This window comes from Pyrgilauda ruficollis, unplaced genomic scaffold (genome assembly GCF_017590135.1).
Source record: "Pyrgilauda ruficollis isolate IOZ18807 unplaced genomic scaffold, ASM1759013v1 scaffold40, whole genome shotgun sequence".
Classification (NCBI taxonomy): Eukaryota; Metazoa; Chordata; class Aves; order Passeriformes; family Passeridae; genus Pyrgilauda; species Pyrgilauda ruficollis.
Window position 1 is genome coordinate 964,399 of NW_024525490.1, and position 25,388 is coordinate 989,786.

The window sequence follows — 25,388 nt, forward strand, 5'->3', positions numbered from 1 at the left end:
AAGATAGCAGCTCTTGGCAATTGCAGAGCCTGGAATTCAGTAGGAGCCAGCTGCTGGGAGATGTCTTCATCGATGCCTCTGATGGCTCCTTGGTTTTGGTTCTGTATTAGCCCTGCTTCCTAGAACTGTCTATCTACAGATACTGCCTCCAGCATCTCCACCTTAGCTTGCTTACTCCAGTTTAGATTTCCTTTTCAAGAGACACTTGAGGTTTTTGAAATCTATTACCACTATTTATTTTACTCCACTTTCCAATTAATTAAAATATTAACTATAATAGCTGTTTTTCCAATTAATTTTCTCCCTCTAGATTCTCATTAAATTCCTCATGACTAATTAAAATTAAATCTGATACAGCTGCTGACTGGATGAATAAAAGGAAATTCTTATATATCCTCTCTTTCTTCTCAGACCTCCTATTATGACATTGAATAAACTGGACTCTTCCTTCTTCCTGAATTCAGAGGAAAATTACTTCTAGGGAAGTATGTCTGCCCTTAAAAAATTAATTGTACCATTCAGGTGAATATTGCAGTTCTGTGATTTGTCTCACAAAGAAATGGTGGAAACGATCTTCTGTAACTTCAGTTGTTTAGTAGGAGAGAAAAAATGTCCTGTCTCAATAGAAAATGATTTTATGAAGAATTCTAGAGTAGAATTATTTATATAACAGAGTCTAGCAGAGCTTTAAAATACAAGAAGCAACTTGCTTCACTCAGAAAATAATTTGAAAGCTACAAAGTGTGAGTTATTTTTTAGCCAACTGAAACAGTTTCTTGTTTCTAGGAAAAATGTTATCATTCAGAAGCAGACAACAATACACTTCACTTGATAATTTTTGCCAGATGGTGTCACATGGATTTTCAAAGATTTTATATTATCTTTCCATTTATCATGATGCTGTTTGAAAATGCAGTAAAGTCATAAAGCAACCCTACAGTATTGTGTGTGAATTTATTCCTATTCTTTCATACACTTTTGTGAGATCTAATCAAGAAGTGTGACTATCCCTACTCTGATTGCATAGCCAATCTACTCTTGTTCTTACAAGTGAAAATGTTTACACTGGACATAACAGATAACATGCAGATGTTTCTTCCTAAGAAATTATTAAAAGTGTTTGATTCTGCTAGCCTTAATTCTATACCTTTACATATGCTAGGAATCTCTTTGGCTTTGTGTGAGATGTGTGTGGAGATACACACACACACACACACACACACAGAATAGTTGATTTGTAACCTTACCAAAGAAAAGGAGATGTTTAATGTAATTAAGTTTCAAAAGCATGAGACAATAATGTTAGTGATTTCAATGTTTGAAGAAGGAAGAATTGTTTTAACCACTAGGAGTTTGCTGAATCACTGGGGGAAAGAACACTGGAGAAAACAGAAACTCTTGCAGTTCCTAGATGATGTCTTTTTACCACCCTTCTTGCAAAGGGTCACAAATGCAGTGTTTCCTCTTTATTGATATTTAAATTGATGCAGTGGCATCTGCTATGGAGAAATTCTGGTCTTCCTCAGCTGGGACAGAGGCTTCTTTGAATATTAGAGGGGACATTTAAAACAAAATTTCTCTGAAAGACTGAATCCTGGGCAGTTCAGAATGGACATTGAATGTTAGTTTTCTGACATATTTTCAAAATATTCCTCCATTATTCATGGGGCATAAAGAAAATAAATCTGTGAAATGCTGCTAATCTCTGGAGTTGAATTATCTGTGAGGCTAATAATATCTACAGGTATTGTTTGACTGCTCACTGAGACAACAGAACATTGTAGGGATACGTGTTAAGCGAGCACTCACCATCATGAGTTATGAGTGAAGCCAGAACCCTGTGCAAAATAGAATCAAACCATGTAATTAAGGCCAGTCAAACTAGGGGGGCAAATTGAAGTACCCCAGTAAACTAATTCCTGCACTTTCTCATTATTGAAAGCCTCCTTTTTTAAAAATAATGTTCTTTAAGTGTTTGTTTTTTTATTCTGTGTATAATACATGTTGGTTGTTTGTCATTGAAAGTCTAATTAATTGTAATGCTGCCTACTGTTTTTCAATGGAAATAGTGGGGTTTTTATTTTTACTTATGAGGAAGTGTATTTTTTAGCACCTTTCCAGAATATCATGCAGCTTGTCCTAATTTTCACTGCAAGCAGTAGATGCTGTCCAAAGGAAAAAAAAGGAAACAACACAACTGATATTTCAGTAGGAGTTGCAAGCAACAGCTAGTCTGTGGACACAATCTTCAACCTGAATACTACAATTTATTAGCCCTATATACTTTCTTCCAAGGAAATTTTGGATGCAGAAAGGCATGTGTTCCTTTATTGCCCTCTCCAGAGAGAGCTGTTGTGGTGCATGTGCCAGCTTAGGATCTTTGGCTGGCAGTGTGCAGCTGTCTGGATCACAGGCCTCTGCATTCTTTCTTTCTTTCTTTCTTTCTTTCTTTCTTTCTTTCTTTCTTTCTTTCTTTCTTCTTGTTCTTCTGCTATGCAGTGTTATGGTACTTTTTTTGCAAATTACACTGATTCCTTCTCTACCCCACAGTGGCCACCGATCACCCTTTTGTTTATAACACATTTGCACATATTGGAAGAATAATACTGTGTCATTCTGTCTTCTCACCTCCAAGCTAATTATTACTTGAAGTACAGATTACTTGAACCTTTGCTTGCAAGTTATATATTCTATTTTTTCTAATCCCTTTTACTGTTCCCAGAATTTTTCTTCATGTTATCTCCACTTTCCTTAAAGTGCTGCTGTCTAAAGAGGATACTGCATTACTTGGAGCTCATTGGTGCTGAATTGTGCACAATTATTGCATCTTTATCTGCTCAGTTGCTGCTTCCTTTTTTACTTCCTCTATTATGACTGTGTTTATTGCTGTTGTCCAAGTACAGCACTATGCTTGCTTTCAGGATTTCCAACCAGTGCCTGAAATTTTAAAGCCCTAGTCTAAAAATAATTTTCATTCTAGTTTCCAGTGTGCTTAGAACCCCTCTGCCCTTAGCCTAACAATCTAATTTGGTCTTTTATTTTTGCCATTATAAGTGAAACTGGTGAAAATACTTGGTAAGTCAGCCCTTCCAGTCCTTGATCCAGTCCTACTTGAAATCCTCTCCCACTCTGACAGGAAATCATTAGTAATTGTTTGCTGAGAGAAATTTCTTGACTGATTTTCCACCCATCTGATGGTGATTACATCTCCTGCCTTAGCTTTTTAATGAGAATATTATATGGAATAGTGTCAGAAGCTTTAATTAAAAGTTAGAATATATCATATCTGCAACTTCCCTTTTGTCCAGCTGATTTGTAGAAGGAAAGTAGACTGGCTTGACATGAGTTCTTTCTGACAGATGTACATATATTCTTTTACTAGCTTGTCTTCTAGGAGCTTGCAGATATCAAGGTTAATACTTGTTTTTAAAATTATTAAGTTAATTAGGTGTTTCTTTGGGCATGAGAATTTTTCATTTGTTGTTTTGAGGTTTTTTCTTCTCCTACAGGTCTTGATAAATACTTAGATAAATACTTAGTAATATTCAGAATTTCAATAGCTAATTTCTTAAAAACTTCAGAGTGAATGGCTTCAATCTCTGTCCCATTGCTCACATTTGACTGGTCAGCATCTTCTTTCATCATATTTTATCTGTGCATTTAATTATGCTTGCTGAATTAATTCTGTTAAATGAACCTTCATTATTTGTCATTCATGTAAAGATTTAAGAAAAAAGGCAATGGAAGAGGTTATCCTTCCCTTTTATAATTTGGTCAATGTTCTCTTTTACATTGTTTTGTTTTCATTGTTCAAGTATAGTTATGGACCCTTTCTGTTGTCTTCTCTTCCTTGTTCTTTTGAGGAAGAACTTTTTTGGTTTTTTTCACACTAGTTTTTTTTTGTTTATTTTCAAATGAACATAAAGTACTCCCATGTGTTTCTATGATTCCTTTTCTGCTTTCAGATCATTAAAGAGCTCCCAGCTCAGCCAGAAATATCTCTGGCTTTCCTTCCTGTATTTCTTCACATATGTACAATTTGTCTTTGTACATTTGGTAACAAAAAGTACAGTCTTGCTAATGGGAATATTTTCAAACCACATGCTCAGATTAGTTATAATGTGTCTTCCTGTGTCTCTGTACTTACTAGAATGTATTCTTTGAATAAGCTACTAAATGTACTGCTTTGTTTTTTCAGACTGAGAAAAGGCAAGACAGAATTTGATGTGTACACACAAAGATGAAAAGCATCTCATGGCACTGATGATATCAGAAACAGCAAAAGATTCAGCTTGCAGAAAACCAATGCACTTAGATTAGCAAGTTCTTAGTTGCTTGAGATTTTCTGTAGCTGTTTACAAAAACAATCAGCTGTTCCACCCTTGTTGTTTTGGTCAGGACAGTACAAGAGTACATAGCCAATTAGATTGCAATTTTTTCCCCTGAAGGCTAAGTCTCAGCAGGAACTAGAAGATATTGTCCCTTAAGAGACAGGTGCTGTCAATCCCATTATGATATTGCAATTTTTTAATGCAAGATAGCAGCTCTTGGCAATTGCAGAGCCTGGAATTCAGTAGGAGCCAGCTGCTGGGAGATGTCTTCATCGATGCCTCTGATGGCTCCTTGGTTTTGGTTCTGTATTAGCCCTGCTTCCTAGAACTGTCTATCTACAGATACTGCCTCCAGCATCTCCACCTTAGCTTGCTTACTCCAGTTTAGATTTCCTTTTCAAGAGACACTTGAGGTTTTTGAAATCTATTACCACTATTTATTTTACTCCACTTTCCAATTAATTAAAATATTAACTATAATAGCTGTTTTTCCAATTAATTTTCTCCCTCTAGATTCTCATTAAATTCCTCATGACTAATTAAAATTAAATCTGATACAGCTGCTGACTGGATGAATAAAAGGAAATTCTTATATATCCTCTCTTTCTTCTCAGACCTCCTATTATGACATTGAATAAACTGGACTCTTCCTTCTTCCTGAATTCAGAGGAAAATTACTTCTAGGGAAGTATGTCTGCCCTTAAAAAATTAATTGTACCATTCAGGTGAATATTGCAGTTCTGTGATTTGTCTCACAAAGAAATGGTGGAAACGATCTTCTGTAACTTCAGTTGTTTAGTAGGAGAGAAAAAATGTCCTGTCTCAATAGAAAATGATTTTATGAAGAATTCTAGAGTAGAATTATTTATATAACAGAGTCTAGCAGAGCTTTAAAATACAAGAAGCAACTTGCTTCACTCAGAAAATAATTTGAAAGCTACAAAGTGTGAGTTATTTTTTAGCCAACTGAAACAGTTTCTTGTTTCTAGGAAAAATGTTATCATTCAGAAGCAGACAACAATACACTTCACTTGATAATTTTTGCCAGATGGTGTCACATGGATTTTCAAAGATTTTATATTATCTTTCCATTTATCATGATGCTGTTTGAAAATGCAGTAAAGTCATAAAGCAACCCTACAGTATTGTGTGTGAATTTATTCCTATTCTTTCATACACTTTTGTGAGATCTAATCAAGAAGTGTGACTATCCCTACTCTGATTGCATAGCCAATCTACTCTTGTTCTTACAAGTGAAAATGTTTACACTGGACATAACAGATAACATGCAGATGTTTCTTCCTAAGAAATTATTAAAAGTGTTTGATTCTGCTAGCCTTAATTCTATACCTTTACATATGCTAGGAATCTCTTTGGCTTTGTGTGAGATGTGTGTGGAGATACACACACACAACACACACACACACACACAGAGAATAGTTGATTTGTAACCTTACCAAAGAAAAGGAGATGTTTAATGTAATTAAGTTTCAAAAGCATGAGACAATAATGTTAGTGATTTCAATGTTTGAAGAAGGAAGAATTGTTTTAACCACTAGGAGTTTGCTGAATCACTGGGGGAAAGAACACTGGAGAAAACAGAAACTCTTGCAGTTCCTAGATGATGTCTTTTTACCACCCTTCTTGCAAAGGGTCACAAATGCAGTGTTTCCTCTTTATTGATATTTAAATTGATGCAGTGGCATCTGCTATGGAGAAATTCTGGTCTTCCTCAGCTGGGACAGAGGCTTCTTTGAATATTAGAGGGGACATTTAAAACAAAATTTCTCTGAAAGACTGAATCCTGGGCAGTTCAGAATGGACATTGAATGTTAGTTTTCTGACATATTTTCAAAATATTCCTCCATTATTCATGGGGCATAAAGAAAATAAATCTGTGAAATGCTGCTAATCTCTGGAGTTGAATTATCTGTGAGGCTAATAATATCTACAGGTATTGTTTGACTGCTCACTGAGACAACAGAACATTGTAGGGATACGTGTTAAGCGAGCACTCACCATCATGAGTTATGAGTGAAGCCAGAACCCTGTGCAAAATAGAATCAAACCATGTAATTAAGGCCAGTCAAACTAGGGGGGCAAATTGAAGTACCCCAGTAAACTAATTCCTGCACTTTCTCATTATTGAAAGCCTCCTTTTTTAAAAATAATGTTCTTTAAGTGTTTGTTTTTTTATTCTGTGTATAATACATGTTGGTTGTTTGTCATTGAAAGTCTAATTAATTGTAATGCTGCCTACTGTTTTTCAATGGAAATAGTGGGGTTTTTATTTTTACTTATGAGGAAGTGTATTTTTTAGCACCTTTCCAGAATATCATGCAGCTTGTCCTAATTTTCACTGCAAGCAGTAGATGCTGTCCAAAGGAAAAAAAAGGAAACAACACAACTGATATTTCAGTAGGAGTTGCAAGCAACAGCTAGTCTGTGGACACAATCTTCAACCTGAATACTACAATTTATTAGCCCTATATACTTTCTTCCAAGGAAATTTTGGATGCAGAAAGGCATGTGTTCCTTTATTGCCCTCTCCAGAGAGAGCTGTTGTGGTGCATGTGCCAGCTTAGGATCTTTGGCTGGCAGTGTGCAGCTGTCTGGATCACAGGCCTCTGCAGAAGAAGATTTCTCTCTACCACTTCAGTTAGGAGCCTGGGCCATTTCCTTGGCATCTCCTGGCATACCCTATGGGGAATCCTGCACACCATAATCAAAAAGAAAGAGAAGAGCACTACAGAAACCCTGCCAAAATGAAATAGTGGAACAAACAAACGTTCTTATAGCAACCTCACCATGATGTGTTGTACAAACCTAAAGCCAAGCAGCAGTTGCACATAAAATAGCAGAGCAGAGCTTAAGAGAGCAGAGTTCATTGTGTCTGTTGCCTCTGACAGACTGAATATCCTTCTCCATATAGCCACATTTGAAACAATCTGCAAGACTGAAATAGAGACCAGAAGTTTGATCCAGTGAAACTAGCTGCTCCCTTCCACAAAGCAGTGAAGAGCCGTCAACAAGTTCTTACGAAACTTCACGCTTGAAATGCATTTCTTACTGGACTGTGTGGGAAGGATGAGTAATAGGCTCTCACTGTGTTTCACTTTTATACCCTTTCCCCCAGAAGAGATGCACAGTAATTTTCTGGAATCTCAGCAGTCAACAACTTACTTTTCAATTCATCAAAACTGGCTATTCTTTATCTAAGTAAGTGTTAATATTTATTTGTAGTACTTCGGATCTGATGTGCTGGCATATCTGTGTTTAAATATTTACAAGAACTTTCATATATGTTTTAAAATATTTAGGATATGTCAACTGGAAAGAGGCTAGAAACTGTGTCTTCAGAACCAAGGAATAGTATGTACTCCTTTGGAGAAGCATAGTTTATCAAAAACTTGGGTGCAAAGTACTTCAAGTGCTAAGATAGTCTGTCTTTATGACTGATAATTTGAAATACAGAGTGAAGAATTGTGGAAAACCCCATGTGGTTACATACTCTTTGAGAAGAATTAGCTCTGAAGGTCATGTTCTTTGAGGGAATCCCATTTGTCTCCCATGATTTATGGCTTTCCCTTTCAGATATTTTTTTACTTCCTCCTATCTATCTCATCACAGTAGATAATTCCACACTTTCTCATCATGCCTGATTATTTCCATCTTTTCATTGGCCTTTCTAGATGGGTAAGGTGTTATCTCTCCACATATCAAATGTGTTGCATCTAGACTTTCAGCTCTGATTTAGGGCAATGGAGAGTTGGCATCCTTGGCAGAGTTGTGCACAGAGCACTAGAAAGACTGGGATACCTGGAGAAGGAATGGCAGTAAATCTGCCCACATGCACTCTCAAAGAATGCAGAGTACAGTCAGGTCTATTCCAACTTCACTGCAGTGTTTAAAGTGGGCCTTATGAAAAAATCTATTTGAAATAATCCTGAAAACCTGGGAAGGCAAACAGTGTGTGTATCACATTCAAGATAAAAAGACACCTGAGCAGCTATTCTAACCATAACAACACTAGCCATATATAAAACATGGTAAAAGCTTGAAAATTTTGTAAGAAGTTTTGATAATCTGAAATTGTCCTTCTAAATTCTGAAGAAGATAAAAATTTCTATAATTTCATTTGAAATGCATGTGTAGAAAGTATTTTGATCTTGTTCAGTTTACTAGTTCTTAAAAAATATACCTCTCCTGGGATGAGAGTATGGACACTTGCATGCACAAAACCTAACTACTTCTTATGTGTATTCTGATATTAATTATGACATTTTCAATGTGCATCCAATGATGAGTTTTATTTCATAACAGGAACATTTACTGAGAACAGTGTTAGAACAAAAGGCACCAGGTTCAATAGTATGACATCTAGGTATTTTTATACTTTAAATATTCCAATTCTGTGATATTAAAATATTTGTATTTTCCAAAATATGTGACTAGCATGAAAATATTGTATCACTAAAATATTAAAGTATGAAAGTGTGAAATGGTGCAAAGCTTTTTTTTAGCCTATTCTAGCTATTACAGGTGACTCCTGAGGCAATGAGGTAAATATGGTTAGAGTAACAGCAGCATAAATGATAGTACATATTTGTGCTACGCTGTCTCAAATCCCTGTAGAATTGAATTCTTTGTGTCTGCTGTGATTGAAATCCAAACCTAATACATATATGAGAAACAAGAGGAAGGTTTTATTTGTTAGCTGCTTGCGGGGTGTTACTTGGACATTTCTTGGACAAATTTCTGTCAAAATCTTTAATGTTTACTCAAAAATATTCCTGTGTATTCAGCATTCCCACCTGATTCATGAACTAATGCAAAAAGTCAAAGTGTCTCTCAGACATTTCTTTACTTCATAGGAGAGGAATGTCTATTCAGTAAAGCAATGCCATTACTTTACAAGCCATCCTTCACAGAAAACTTTATCATAAGATGCTCAGCACAGAGATTCATAAACTGAAGCAGATGAAGATGAATTTTACTCAGTTTATAGAAAAACATGAACCTATATCAATTTTATGGGATGGAGAAAACATAAATCTGCAGCAAAGGAAGGGTAGTAAAAAGACCAAGTATAGTAAATAGATAGGATTTATCCTTAGATGTGATTATGAAATAAACAAGTCAGTAAAGTCAGAGGTGACAAGCTTTTTGTTTTAGGAATGAGTATTGAGAAAGGGAGGCTGGGAGGGACAAAGTCTGGAAAACTACAGTAGATGACAGATTAAAGATATAAAGACTGAATTTTTAAGGATGAATTCTGCAATGCTTTGGAAACATTTACTAGGTTTATGCATGAGACAGATGAAGGGAGAAAATTTTAAAAAATAAAAATAACTAAAAATTCTGATCTGAGTCAAAAGGTAGGTTTGTGTGCTGGCATTCATGCGGGAAGCAGGTGGAAGGAATCAATCCCATTTAATATGGAGTTTTGGAATTTGGATTTCTGAATGAAAATGAGTTATACAAAGCAGAGAATCATGTTATCACAGCAGAGAAGCAGGAGAGTAATTCATCTGACATCAGCTTTATGATAAAATGAAATTGTGACATGTTTGTCATCACTGATTTTAAGGGGAACCTAGATGATGAAGGCAGATACAATGCCTGTATTAGATGTCTATGTGATCAGTGAAATACTCGATTCCTCTCCAGCCTTTTCTTTTATGCAGCTCACCTTTATAACCTCAGGCAAAAAAGCATAGGAAGCTAGGACAGTGGGTGCTGAAATTTCCTTGTCATTTCAGCTCTTTGATGAGGACCTCATCCAAACTGAATCATATGTTACAGTGTCCAATACTGGCATCTTCAGAGGGAAAAAAAGGCAGGAAGAAAAGTAAACCTTTAAGAATCTACTCATAAATATATGGCTCAAATCCCATATGAAAAGAGAACCTTTGCTGAGGCATCTGCAACCCAACCATTTCCCATTTTCCTTTCCATTTCTTAAGCAGAGAGCATAGAGACAGGTGAATAACTAGGGCTTCTGTCAGATGCTTTGTTTCACTCATGTGTGTTAGAGCTGACATAGAGAAATCAGGAAACTCCATACAGATTGTCAGCCCCCTTCCACTGTACTAAAAAGGTCTATCTGTATCTTTACCAAACACTTATGGATGAATACAAACACATGTTCCACAACATGTACAGCTTGCTCAAGACCTATACATAAAATATTGTTCATATATAATTATACAGAAATGTAGACAGACTGGAATTTGAAGTGGACTGTTAAGAAGTTTTCTAGTAGTTATGCTAGTTTTCATGACCTTTCCTTCTAAAACAGATGTTCAAGCCTTTTGAGGAGAATACTTCCACTTTCTTTCCATCTCCCTGTTTTCTGTTTTCACTCTGTCACATATGCCTCCTGGTGTTCTTTCCTATACTTATTTTCCTCACACATCAGCTTAAGAGTATGTGACACCAGTGCCAGTGAAACCTGTGGAGAATTAGGAGTGACTGTGCTTGAGAAACCCAGATACTAAAATTATTACCCACTTATGCACCCACACTGTTACTTTTTCTTCTTATTAGCATATGTGGCTTTACTCTCACTGTGAAGCAGTACAATGTAGACAAAAGCTGGTCCTCCTGCCTCAGTTCAGCCAAAGATTTTTACAGGTAGTCTCTCTAGGGTGTTGTTACTGGAGTGGGAAACTTGGGTTTCAGCAAAGATGCTGGGAAAGGAGAGGGTTGAATGGCTTTGCTTGCCAGACCTCTCCCCTCTCTCTTGCACTGTGAGCTGCACTGCACCATGTGGGGACAAGGACGGGAAAGGACTGTGGAGCTCCATGAGCTTCTGTCACAGACAACTGTGTCACATAAAGTTATAAATGTGTGGAGTTACACTGCCTGACTGTGGCAGTGTCTGTCTTAAACCTGTTTAGTGAAATATTTAGTGTTTTTCAGGTGCTTGAAGGGAATGATGAATAAGAGGCTAGAAAGGTGATAAATTTATCTCTAGAGTAAGTAGGAACAAGAAAGTAAGAAGCTGGGCTGGGTGAACATTGTGAAAAACAAAGCACAAGAGCAATTTAATGGAAAAGTCTGCCTTGACAAAGAGCAGGCAGGGTGAATGTACATGCAAACCTTAAGTGCTCTGAACAGATTAATCTTTGATCACTGTGACAAACTGAAAGTTTGTAAGTGTATTCAGTTACTGACAATTTATATCGGATTATTCACCACTTGCAGGGAACTGTGAAATAGCAGCATATTTATGATGCATGCTTATGAAATCTATGATTTTATTACTTATTAAATACTTTTCCACATTAAACCATTATGATAGTTCAGTATTGCTGGGAAGGTTTTGGCAATGTGTCTCTGAGGACAGAGATAAGAATTCATAGAATCACAGAAAAGTCTTATATCTGATTTGGAGATACAAAAGGATTTTGTGAGGGACTGTGTCAAAAGCCTTAAATAACTTTAGGTAGACATTTGTCTCTCTTCCTTTGTTGACCCTTGGAGTCAGTCCACCATAGAAGGATGCCAGATTGGTCAGGCAGGATCTGCTCTAATAATACCTTCTTGTCTTGTATGTGTCTTAAGATTTCTTCCATGAGGATCTTCTGCACGCTATTCCCAGCCAGAGAGGTGAGTCTCACTGGTCTGTAGTTCCCTGGATCTTCCTTTTATCTCTTTTTAAAGAGCAGGATGATGTTTCCATTTTTCCACTGCTGGGGACTGACTGCACTTGACCACCATGACTTTTTTAATACGAGGGACAGTGGCTTGGCAGCAGCACCCGCCAGCTCTTTCAGGGCCCTGGGTATCTGTTGTGAGGCCCCACAGACTTGGGCCTTCTCAGTTTCATCAAACAGATGTGAACTTGCTCTTCACTTACACCAGGAGGGACTTCATTACCTCAACCACCACCTGGAGGTTTAGGAACTTGAGAGAAGTGGGAAGCCTGACGGCCAATGACAACTGAGGCAAAATAGTCACTGAGTATCTCAGCTTTCTTCATATATGTTGTCACCAGTTCTCCCTTTTCATTTCTCAGGGAGATAGAATTTCCTTGGCCTTTCTTGGCTAACCTATGTACTTAGAGAATGCTCTGTTGTTATTCTTCACAGAAGAATAATCTTTCAAACAGAGGAATAATTTGTTCCTCTCAATTATTTAGCTCAGGTGCATCAGCACCCCCCCCCCAACTCCCCCGAATCTAAAGATCATCAATTTAGATAAGATTACATTATTCTAGCATTTCACTTGGTTAAATTATCTTTATTTTAATTGTGGTGCTTGTCATCAACATCACCACCTGATTTTAGCTGTGTATTGTCAAGTGCAGTGTTGTTGACTTCTCATCCATCTTTTAAAGTTTCTTAGTGAGATGGTAATTTTTTTCTGTGCCTCAAACTCTTACTTGTTCACAAATTAAAAAGAAAAACCATTTTGCAACTCTACCAATCAGCTACTTAGTTTTCAGAGGGTTAAGGCAAGTAAACTCTCTTAAGTATGAAGAAAACTTCCTAGTAGCAGGGTTGTTCTTTGTGTTTGACAAATGCTGACTAATGCAAGCTTTTTTTTTTTTTTTGTTAGTCTAATAATATTAGAGCTGTACAACTTCATTCTCATTAATCATGAACATAGTGAGAATATGAAGATATTATGCAAAAAAAAAAAAAGCAAAAACTGATCTTCCAAATCATTCAGTGTTACTGCTGTTATTGTACAACCTTCTGCCCATGGCTGTTTAGTTCACATATGTTCACTTGTTACCATCCTTGGATCATGTGTTCACTCTTCCAGCAGTAAGACCAATGCACGGTTATATTTTGTCATTTGCTTGGCTCCTTCTCTTAAAAGCAGCAACACATGAGTCTTCTTAGTATATGGATTTTCATTTAAAAATATATCTATATTTAATTGATTCTTCCTTTTTTGTTTCCTGCTTTGAGTTTTGAAATGTAGCACTTCTTCCATAGCATTATTTTTGAACATGCCACTATGAGTCTATCAGGAATAACTAGGTACAAATATCACTAATGAGTAAACAAGTGTTTAATCCAGGTTAAGGCATGTAAGTGTAGAAAGTGTTTAAGTCCTAAAAAACTCCTCCAAATATGAAGTGTAATACTGCAAGTATTTTTTGTAACATGTGAGCTATTTATTTCCAAATTGCTTGCAACTAATCTTGTTGTGAATTTGTGGGTTTTAACATGCTGGAATGCAGAAAGGTAAGAGAGTAAGAGAAAGTACTTGAGATGAGGTAGTAATGTTCACAGTGGCTCTTTTATTTGCAGTATGAACAAATTAATTGGGACTCCATTTTCTATTTGTATGTCTGCTGCTTAAACCTACAGAGGAAAAGATCAATAATTCATTCATTGATGTAATAAGCCTGTCAAAATAGGAAACAGAATAGCACCTGCTTGTGGGTGATGTCACCCAGGTTTTTCATCATGTGTGTTACTGGGTGTCTTTCTCTTTACATTAGCAGCAGTTGTCCACAACCATATATGTTGTGAGCCATTCATCAGTATTCCTTGTGTATTGCAAATCCCATGCCTGGAAGTTGATGTGGTGTTCTAAGTTTGATCACTGTTCACTTCACACCTCTCCTCTCTGAGGCACTTCTGGTTGTTGCAGGGTTTGAAGAAACGCAACAGCCAGAAACAATACCATGATTTTTGTATCCAAACTTCTATTAATTCTCTATTTTCTTTCCCATAGAGATGTATGATTGATTCCTAGAAGGCCCCAGATGCCATATAAGCAACACAAAGAAGTCAAATTCTATGACAACATATTTTTCTAGCAATAGGAAAAAAAATGTAAACGTACAGTTCAGCTTTAAATCTTTCACAAACATTTCCATTTTTAAAAAAAATTGAAATTTGTCAAAATATTGTAGAAAACAAATGAGCTGCAAAAGCAGCAAAAAAGCCTGTGGACTGTGAAATAAGTATGCTCTGCTTGAGTGACTGTTTACCTTTCCTAAGAAAATGACCCGGTTGCTGTCATAGGTGAACACGTCCTAATAACTCAAGAGAAATTTTCCTCACTTTCCAGAGGAGGAAAGTATGGCAACAGTAAGAAAGTCTCCCACAGCTTACTCTAAGCTTTTAAGCTCGATTTGGTTATAGTCACACCTTCCTTTCTCTTATTTTTCTATCTTTCTGGGTGCCCTGGTTTCCAGGGCAAGAACACCCAGGTTTAAGACATGCTAATAAGCCAAAGGATGTTTTTAGCCAAATCTCTGTTCTGTATGACTTTAGAGATCAGGAGCTCAGAGAATATTATGTAGTGTGTGTGGTCACAATTCACTTTACATGCAGCCAATGTCACTTTCCCTAATGCTTATTAATTAATCTTTAAAAAGTCCTAAAATTTATTCATATTTAAAAACTCTTCAGATTCTGGATTTCATACTGTTATCTTGTCTCTTGGTATATAACCTTAAATGCAAGATGTTAATAAATTATGCTAACTCTCTCTTGGCTACTTAGCTGACAAATTTGTGTTACTTTTATTTATTTATTTTAAAACTAATGTAAGGCAGGGTAATATTTCAGATAATGTAAAATGTATGAGGCTATAGAGAGGTTAAGGTTTTAAGCAGATTTCAAAGCCTTAGATCATTTTAATTCTGCCTCATTGAAAGACAGAGAGAAATCCTGGAAAGAGTTTGAACCAATAACTAAAAGACTAAAGGCTACACCACAAAAAAAAATACTGTGGAGACAAGTACCTGCTCTGTTTACCTGCTCTACCTGAGCCACACTCTACCTTTTCTTTCAAGCATATATTTTACCTGCCCAATAGGGCACTCAACATCTCCCAGTTTTTGCTGGAATAAGCCCTTATATTGCAAACTCAGTGAAGGATGAACTCCTCTCTAAAGAACACTTGTGTATTGTTCCTAAGCTTCAAAGTTTGAGTGAAGTGCTGGTCCTGCTAAAGGCAGTAGGACTTTTGCCATTGGCTTAACTGCCTGTTTTGAAAAACTCTTCACAGTTTGCTCAAATGGTCAAAGCTGTGCAACAGGGATGCTGATAAGGTCACAGCATAGCTGGGAGATTTATACTGTTGCCCTTGGTAGAATGCTGACTTGAAATAGTTTCTTTTGGAATTGAAAACAGTAGAAAGTATGTTTACAAATATCTATTATCAACAAATATGTTTATCACCAAAGTAAAATGTCAAGCCTAGAGGGTTGATGATTTTAAAAATGAGAATGCAAAAATGGGAACTGCATTGAAAACTACTTTACAATCTCAGTTATAGCAGATACTGAGACTGCAAACAGTATTATATTTTGCAGATATTTCATTCTATTACTTTCTGCTTTGAAGAGGCTTCAAGAACAATCTGTCTGGATTGTTGGGGCTTTTTTCCTCTCGTGGCACAGGAGTGCTGCACTAGACAAGGCTCTTATCACTGAACTGGCCATTTGTCAAGATCCTGACTTGATAGCATAGCATTCCACAAGTGTCTGTGCAGTTTATGGTGCATTATAGATTGCTCTTGCAATTGACTGTTGTTTGCTTGTCATGGCAGACTGGTGAAGTAATGAAATGGGGTAAAAAGAAGCATGAAAAAGAAAGAAACATTTAAATTATGCAATCAGTGAGCCATTAATAAATTGTTCAAAGACTCTGCTTACAGCCTGGGGTAACTTTTTCACATATCCTACCTAAAACAGACTTTGCAGGCTCAAAATTAAATTAGGTAATCACTCTTGTGATCACCCTTCTCTTATCTTTGTTCATTGTTTTACAATCACAATTGCAATCCAACCAAGAGGAGGAGATAAATTCCAAAGGATAAATAGTCTTGTAATTTCTGCTTGTGCAGTGCCCAGCATAGAAAGAACTCAACTAAAAATTAAACAATTGATGCTTATAAAGACTGATAAAACATCCCAGCATTCCATCAGCATCATCCTGCACTGGCATATATTTTCAAAGTCTTCAGTTTGTGTTCTTGTTTCCAGTTACAAAGCAGAAGATAAAAGATGATAGTGAAATATGGTAGGACCTACAAAATTGTTGGGAAAAAAATTACTGCTTTTTTCTAAAATGAAATGTGAACTCTTTAATAAACCAGAAATCGTATTGTGGGGTACATTCCAAAAACTGTAGAGTAGTAGATTAAAAAAAAATTGAATATTTCAGAGGGAGGCTGAAAAAAATCAAATGTAGATGGATATAGTTTTGCAGTGTGTTTGTACATTATGCATCTAAGGAATAGTTAAGAACTCTCATTTGTTAAGGATTGCTTCACCAAGGTCACCTTTCTGTGTTGTTTGCATTGCAGTCAGATGTTAGTGTTAGGGGAATATGCGGTATTATAGTGCCTGATTCATAAATCTTTGCTTTTTGCCTCATTTGTCATTCCACTGGTAATATCAACAAAGTAAAACTCTGGTTGTCCACCTTTGTATGGAAGTTTAAAAGTAAGGCTGGAAATCTAATCTGATTTCACACTGACAAGAAGAGCTAAATTGTGAAATCCTGACTGGGGTGCAGTCATTAGGTGTTTTGTCAGAGTCATAAGCAGATTTAGGACCTGCTACCATTCGCTTTGAGGGCAGAGAGAAGGGGCTTCACTGGTGTATCCTAACTGATGCTAGATTCTTTCCTGCTAACAAAGACGGCTCTGATTCATATAGGTGGGAGTTATATGTGATATGACAGGTAATTTTCAGTGTAGTTATATTTAAGCAAAATTTAAAGGTTATTTGAGATTAAAGATTATTTAAACAAAATCCTGGGAGTCAGATAAAATCTAACTTTTTTCCTTGAGGAACCTTTTCATTCTGAATGCGGGGAATAATTTCCAAGTTTTACTGCTTGCTTTTTTAATTGGATGTATGTTTGGGTATAACATCATTAAACAGAATTAAAAGATAATTAACATTACTGGGTTAAATTTCTATATATTCATTAAATAACAATTTTCGTTCAAGTATTTCATAAAGCTCTGAAGTCTGATCATTGTTCTCTTAGCAGCTCTTTTTAGTTTACTATTATTAGGTTGCTGTCAGGATTTGAGCCCAGTTCTGATATGTAGCGATTTGTGAATTGTCTTGCAATTACAAATGCTAATATTACTGTAGGGATCACATCTAGTGCCAATTCCCTGGTTCATCATTCTGACTTTTCTAGACATAGTATGTCTTTGTACACCTGTACCAAGTCCCTCGTGAGTTTATGAACTGCACAGCTGCTCTTGTGTGCTGTTAACAAGTCTCTTACAGAGTTCTGTTGTGTGGTGAGTTGTTATGTTTTGATCAGCTCCTTTATCTCACCTCAGTGCTGAGGTCTAATTGGTTGTTAGCTGTATACAGCCCTTATCTCAAATGACAACACCATTCCTGGTTTAGTCCTTTTAATTTTTTTTAAATTAATTTTATTCCAAATAATAACCTTTAACGGGGGTACCTTTTCATAGGTGAGTTTTTCCTACTCTGGGATTAGGTTTCTTGATCTTCATGTAAATGGGTGAGTGTGCGCAGTCTGTTCTTCTGGGCCTTTCTAGAAATGGTTTGGGTGTTTTGAGGGTCTTTTTGGTGATCTCAACACCTCAGTACTGGATTGACTCTCAGTAGACTGTTCATGACCACTTTTTGACCCCATTCCTTTGCTTGCACTGCTCTGTATCTTGTGCAGTCACCATGGACCAGAACGGGGAAATTTGCCCCACCTCTTTCCAGCCCCTCTTTCCAGCCACATCCTGTCCTAACTTGCTCACTTGAGTAGCCATTGGTGTTTGAGGCATAGAAACACATTAACTCCTCACTGTCCAGGTTTTTGCAGTGACTAGTAACACCATTTTTAGTAAATAAGAATCTTCATCATCATTGCTCAATATGTGTTTTGGGGTTGATGAGGTACCAATCTCAGCACGTGCCCTGTGTCCTATGTGTCTGCCAGCTGCAGTAAAATTTTTTATCCTTTTATTTAAACAATTTTGATCTTCCCTGGTGATTAGTTTTGCAGCAAATGCACAGCATTGTGTCACTTTGGCATAGCCCAGGGTATCTCTTGATTCATGATTAGAGCAGAGAGCTCCAAGGCCTTGTGCTGAGTAAGCAGTTCAACTCTTCTGTGCAGTTTCATGACATGAACTTTGTTACTACCTTATATATGTCTGCATCCAAAACTCTTCACTGCTATATTTGAGATCGTGCAGAAGGAGACAAGACATCAGGAGAATTGGAAAAAACCAATCACGCTGCTTGACTGTAAACAGAACAAAGAGAACAATCTGGCAATTGTTGACAGTTAACATCAATCCTCAGAAAAATTCTAGAGCAAAAAGTCAAATAAAGTAGAGGAGCAAAGCACTAGCTGTCATATATCTTTTATTTGATGCAGTGCACTCTCTAAGGTACTTTTATTAACAACCTAGATGATGGAACAAGTATGTTTACTGTGTCTTGCAAAGATCAGAAACTGGGAGAGCTCATATGCTGGATGATGGGATCGGAATTTAAAGTGATAATGACAAAGCAGCAGTGCATGTGAAAACATAAAACAGGAATTATTTACTGCACTGATACAAAATGAGGACAGATGCTTTGGTAGCAGTTTTTCAGAAAAAGCTGAGCATGAGCCCACTGTTCTGTAAAAAAAAATCAAGAACAAATCAAAAGTACAGCCAGAAAGATGCATAAAGCAATGAGAAATGTGGCCTCTGGTACACTGGCCATCTAGAAAACTGATGTCCAGGGCATTGCACTTCAAGAACTACGTGGTGCAGTGGAGATAGTCCGGAATTAATGAGGGAGATGAATTCCGGTTCTGTAAAGTTTGACCTGTTTCATTATTGAAAAACACTTTAAAATGGCAAAGTCAATGAAGAACTGTCATAGTTCTCTTTGTAAGTGATGGAACCTCCACCACTGGAAGTTTTTAAAAACTGGTCAAACAGCTCTTGGAAACAATGTAGATATCATTTATCTTACCTGGGAGCTGGATGACCTCCCATGGTTCCTTCATTCAAACCCCATTTTTTTATTACCCCATGATTATTAAAGCAGAAGTTCAAAGTTTTGATCACAACTGAATTATACACCAAACAAGTGCTTAATATTTCTTAATTTCTTAATAATAGATCCCTCTGGGTGGATTAGACTGAAATGACAGTGAGTGATCCATATTTATACATGTATATATGTATGAGAACTTTTGTTTCAGCTGGACAGGTTTGACAAGCTTAGTACAGTTATCCAGATGGAGTTGTCAGTGTTGCTGATGTTGAGGTAACTGTGATAGACATTGGTGGAAAAACTGGAATTCTTCCTTTATTAAAGAAACATGCTCCCATCTGATCATATTACTTTAAAGATAGGTTCTAAGTTTTCCCATATTAACAAGTATGTGAGGAATATAGAAAAAAACTAATTTAAGAGCAGCAGAATCAGGGTCTTGGAATAGCTTAACTGACAGAATCTCACATCAATAGGAGTTGAATGCATTTTTCAGTATACTAATGGTTTTGGACCCTTGAAAATAGGATATTATATTATCCTCCTATATTATAGGATATTATATTATTTTCCCCCTTACTACTGAACCCATGCCTTCTATGCATCTCAGCTGTGGTCTTTGAATTTTCTTTCTCTAAACTAGAAATGAATATTTAAGCAGAATGTAAGCATTTTCTGTTGGATGTTTTGTATTCAGTTCGAACTGCTTGGTGTCACCTTAACGATAAAACTGGGATAGCGTATCAGGTGCTTATTGTCTTTTTCTTCCTCATTGTCTTTCAGATGTTATGTTTTGGCATGTGTTAGTGGCTGTCAAGGGGATATTATTGATCTGCTGAGACATCTGCTCCACTCACATTAATTTGACTGTTCTTTCATGAAAGACGAGTGCCTTATGACTTCCCATTCCTAGCACAGTAATACTGACCAGGTCTTTGCAGCTGGAAATTAATATTATTTAAGATGTACCTCAAAGTTATACAGTTTTTATTTCATTCTAATTGAATTCCATTCTTTTTGGTGGAATTATCATGCCATGAAATATCTAAGGAATAAAAATCCAAGTATTTAAATTGTTACTTTTATTTTCAAAATACACTTTAAGTCATTATTTTTTATGCAGCAATAAAAAGACAAAAATGTTTAGAATCATAGAATCATAGCAAGGTCTGTGTTGGGTGGGACCTTAAAGATCATTTAATTCCAAGCCCCACTGCCATGGGCAAGGACACCTTCCACTAGACCAGTAGCTTGGGTTTCCATACAGCCTGGCCTTGAACAGTTTCAGAGATGGGACATTCACAAATTTCTGGACACTCACCACCCTTACAGTAAAGAATTAATTCCTAATGTGTATGTAAACCTGTCCTCAGACTGTTTTAAGCCATTCCTCCTTGTCTTATCACTACATGCCCTTGAGAAAAGTCCCTCTCCACCCTTCTTGAAGACTCTCTTCAGGTACTGGAAGGTGCTCTAAGGTCTCTCTGGAGCCTTCTCTTGACCAGGATGAACAATCCCAACTCTTTCAGCCTGTCTTCATAGGAGAGGTGCTCCATCCCTCTAAGTAGCTTGTTGGCCCTTCTCTGGACTCACTCCAGGAGGGCCACGTTCTTCTTCTGGGGGGTGGCCAGAGCTGGACACAGCACTGCAGGTGGTATATCATGGAAGAAAACAGAGCGTGAAAATCACATCTCTCACCCTGCTGGCCGCACTGCTTTGGATGCAGCCCAGGACACGACTACCTTTCTGGGCTGCCAGCACATCTTGCTGGCTCATGTCAAATTTCTGGTCAATCAGCATGCCCAAGTCTTTCTCCTCAGGGCTCTTGTCAATCCAGCCCCCACCCAAACCTGTATTTGTGTCGCTGTTGGGGCGGTCACGACACAGCGAAGAGACCAGAAGCAGTCTCATTTGGCAACTGTTTAATACGAAACATGTCCGACTTTTTATACACTCTGTGATAGTTTATACTTCTTCTACCATAACTATTGGCCACAATAAATCAACATAACACCATTGGTGAAAAGTTACAGTGACTTAACTAACTTTCTAAAAATACTCCATCCAGCTGCGAAGTTCTCTTCTTGTCTTTCTTTTGTTCCTCACTTCTCTTGGTCTCCTTGGTTACAGCCTTGAAGACAGCTCCTTATCAGCTACTTCCCTGCTTCTTGCTCCTTCAGCTAACAGGCCCGCTGTTAGCTCCTTCCACATATTTGTGCTTAGAATTGCCCCAACCCATGTGTGGGACAATCATAAAAGATGCTTTAGAATATCTTAGTGAATGACCATAATCCAGAAAAAAAAAAAAATTGATCTTTGTAAAAGAGGAAATTAATTAGTGAGTCCAGGCAATAGTATACTTTCAGTGATAATTCTAGAAGAAAAATATCATCATTTTATTAAATTGAGAAAGAAAAGAAGTGAAACTTATCATGCTAAATGTAAAAATACAAAACTGGAAGGCATCAGTTAAACCAGCATCCAGAATTTCCTTCCCCTAATTTCACCTATGACTCAAAAACAAACCCCTACCATACCATCCAACTTGAAAAATGTACATTTATCTTGAATAAATTTAACTGAAAATAGTACAGATTTAAAAAATCTTGAGGACACAGCAGTCATTTAAAGTAAATTAACTTTCCTCTAGCTTGAGCTACCAACAACTGGGGTCAGTTTAACTAAGGTATTATTTTGTAGAAGTGTTTTGATTTGTGTCTAAATATGCATTTTATTTCAAAAAGTGGATGAAGTTCTGGTTTGAATATCAGTTTTCCATTTCCCTGTAGTTCTCCTTATTCATACTACATTTATCTTTGAAGTTGTAAGCAGATTAGTGAATAAACTGGTTTGCTATCTGTGCTCTAATCTACATGGGACTCAAAAAGAGGAAACAAAACTTGGTGGCATTTTCTGCTCACTTCTCTTATCTCAGCAACCTTATGAGGTAGCTTATGACTACCTTGCTATCTTGATGTTTTTCCTGTTGTGGAGAAAGGCATTTCTCCTAGAAACATGTACTTCTCTCTGGTGATTACTTACCAGTAGATGGCTACTATACTGACCCATATGCAGGACCTAAAACATATCAAGTAACGGTGGTGTCTTACAGATTCACAGGAACAATGGAGTGTGAGGCAGAAATGAAAAGGGAGAAAATAAAGGTATAAGTGGAGGAACAAAAGAGAGACAGAGATTAGATGTTAAATGGTAACATTTGGATGATATTTAAAAAGAGATTGATGAGCGTAAAAGGCCTTTTTCTTTTGGAGGCAGAAAAGCAGTGGCCAAACAGACATGTCTGACTAAGTGACCATTGTAACAGTTTATGTAAAATCCTGTAATTACTTCCACATCGTTTTGACCATCAGGAAATTCCTATGCATGTTGCGTATGCCATGGTTTTTACAGTGTCTGTACCTTGGAATGCCGATGAACCAGTTCTTATCTCTGATTTTAATCCTTAAAAGAAACCAAGCCAGACCTTGTAAAGAAATGGCACTGACTTCTGGAATGGAAGAAGTGTTTTCCATCTCAAGGCAGGCATACCCTTTCTCTAGAAAAATTTATGTTCCCATAGACTTTTTCAGAATATTAGAAGCTAAAGTTTCAGATGCTTATGAATACACAGTATAAAGTGTATAATCTAGTGTTGCACCCTAGTGTTACACCTCAGGTGATACCATTCTGAAAAAAAAACCAATATTTTGAATTACTTGGAACATAATACATAAATTAGTTTTTTTCATCTAGCCATAGTTATTTAGATAGATACAGATATAATTCATTAGCAGTTCTAGGAGCCCAAGAGAGGGAACATCACATAACAAACATAACACTAAAGCAATTTGACTGTGCTATTTTCTTTGCTATCATTGAAATTTCAAATTATGTTAGTATAACTATGAGTGTACTGCATAGGCTCTCGTCTTGCTTCCATTGAACTCAATGGCAAAATTCCCGTTAATTTAAATGGCAACAAGAATGATCTCCAAATATTCCTTCTATTGAACTGTTATATAGCTGTGCTTCTTTGTGTTAATCAGCAATGAATTTTGTTTGTCAGCTGATAATTTGGCATTAAAATAATAATAAAGAGATGTGATGACAGCCTGCCATTTTTTGTTCCTTCAGTCAAACACTTGATGTGACGGACTATGTGATTTCTTCATTTAATAAACTGCTGGCTGAAGATGCAAGTTCTGTAACTGACATAAATCAGAAATGTTGATAAAAAATCTTCAGTATAATTTAAGAAATGTTTTTAGTGAAAAGAAATATTTTCCCCTTGTTTTTCCTTTCCAGACAAATAGCTTTTAGAGTTCTGTATGTTTAAATTTACCCCTAGACCTTTGAGAAAAGAAAATAGAAGAAGGAGAAACAGTGCATTCAGTTGTTATTTTGGCTGCCACACGTGCTACATAAATAAATAAGTACATAAACTCAAATTAGTAGAATGGTAGCAGGCTTCCTGTAATATGGATTAATCAAAAAAATCAAAGACAGCATTCTACTTTTCTCCCTAATTCTCATGTATACAAAAGATCTTTTTACTTCTACAGTGTATGAATTACATGAAGCCACATTTACTGGCTTCTCACATGCATGACTGTATCCCAAGGAGCCCTTTACATATTTGGGCAGGGAAAAGACCAAATATTCCTTATCTTCCTTTTCATGTATGGTGAGCACTGCCTAAGGCTTTTTCCTCCTCTTTTGACCTCATTACTAACCTTGCTGCTTTTGAGGAAACCTAATGAGCTGTATTCATTTCCATTAACCAACTACTCAGAAAGAATTGGCAAGGAAAATGTAATATTAATATGACATGACAGAAAACTTGTTAAAATAGCTCTAGTGGCAACTAATACTTGTATTTCAGATGGCCAACAATGAAATGTTGTTGTTATTTTATTTCCCCTTTTTTCACCACAAGACTCTGGTTGCTTGGTGTACTACTAACTACACAATGCTGTTCATGATGACTGTGATGCAATAATGTCAAAGTTAGAGTAAAACTTTCCCAGTTACTGCAGAAAGTGGGCTAAGAACTTGTGTTACACAATAAAAAAAACCTTGAAAGCAGCCATTTAGTTGAAAATCATCCCTGTAAGCATCCCTCTATGTGCCATTTACCACTGGAGTCAATGCACAATTTTAGACACCATGGAATTTGATAATCAGGAAGACAAGAAATTGCTATGTTTTTGCAAAATAGAGATTCACTGGTATAGAATCATAGAATCATAGAATCATTTAGGTTTGTAAAGAACTTTAAGGTCATCAAGGTCAACCATTAATCCATCATTGCCAAATCCACCACTAAATCATATCCTTAAATGCCACATCAACACCTCTTTTAAATACCTGCAGGGAAGGTGACTCCACCACTTCTCTGGTAAGACTGTTTCAGTGATTGACAGCCCTTTCCATGAGGAAAGTTTTTCTAATATCCAATCTAGGCGTCTCCTGGCACAACATGACACATCTGCTCCCATACTGGGAGATGAGACTGATCCCTACCTCGCTTCAATCTCCTTTCGGGTACAGCCTCCTTTTCTCCAGCCCCTGCTCCTCATCAGACCTGTGCTCCAGACCCTTCACCAGCTCCACTGCCCTTTTCTGGACACACTCCAGCAGCTCAGTGTCTTCTTTCTAGTGAGGGGCCCAGAACTGGATGGAGCACATGAAGTGTGGCCTCACCACTGCTGAGTACAAGGGGGTGATCATTGTCAAAGTCCTGTTGGCCACACTTGCTGCTACAGGCCAGGATGTCTTTGGCCTTCTTGGCCACCTGGGCACATGCTGTGTCACATTCAGACGCTGCCAAACAGAACCCCCGGGTCCTTTTTCACTGGGCAGCTTTCCAGCCACTCTGTTCCCAGCTTGTAGCCTGGGGTTGATGCAACTCAAGGGCACTATCTACCACTTGGTCTTCTAGAACCTCACACAACTGGCCTTGACCCATCAATTCAACTGTTCCAGATCCCTCTGCTTTCTAAACTTCATGATCTGCAGACTCCGGGAAGCTGCATTTGATCCCCTCACCCAGGCTGTTGATAAAGATATCAAACAGAACTGCCCCCAGTACTAAG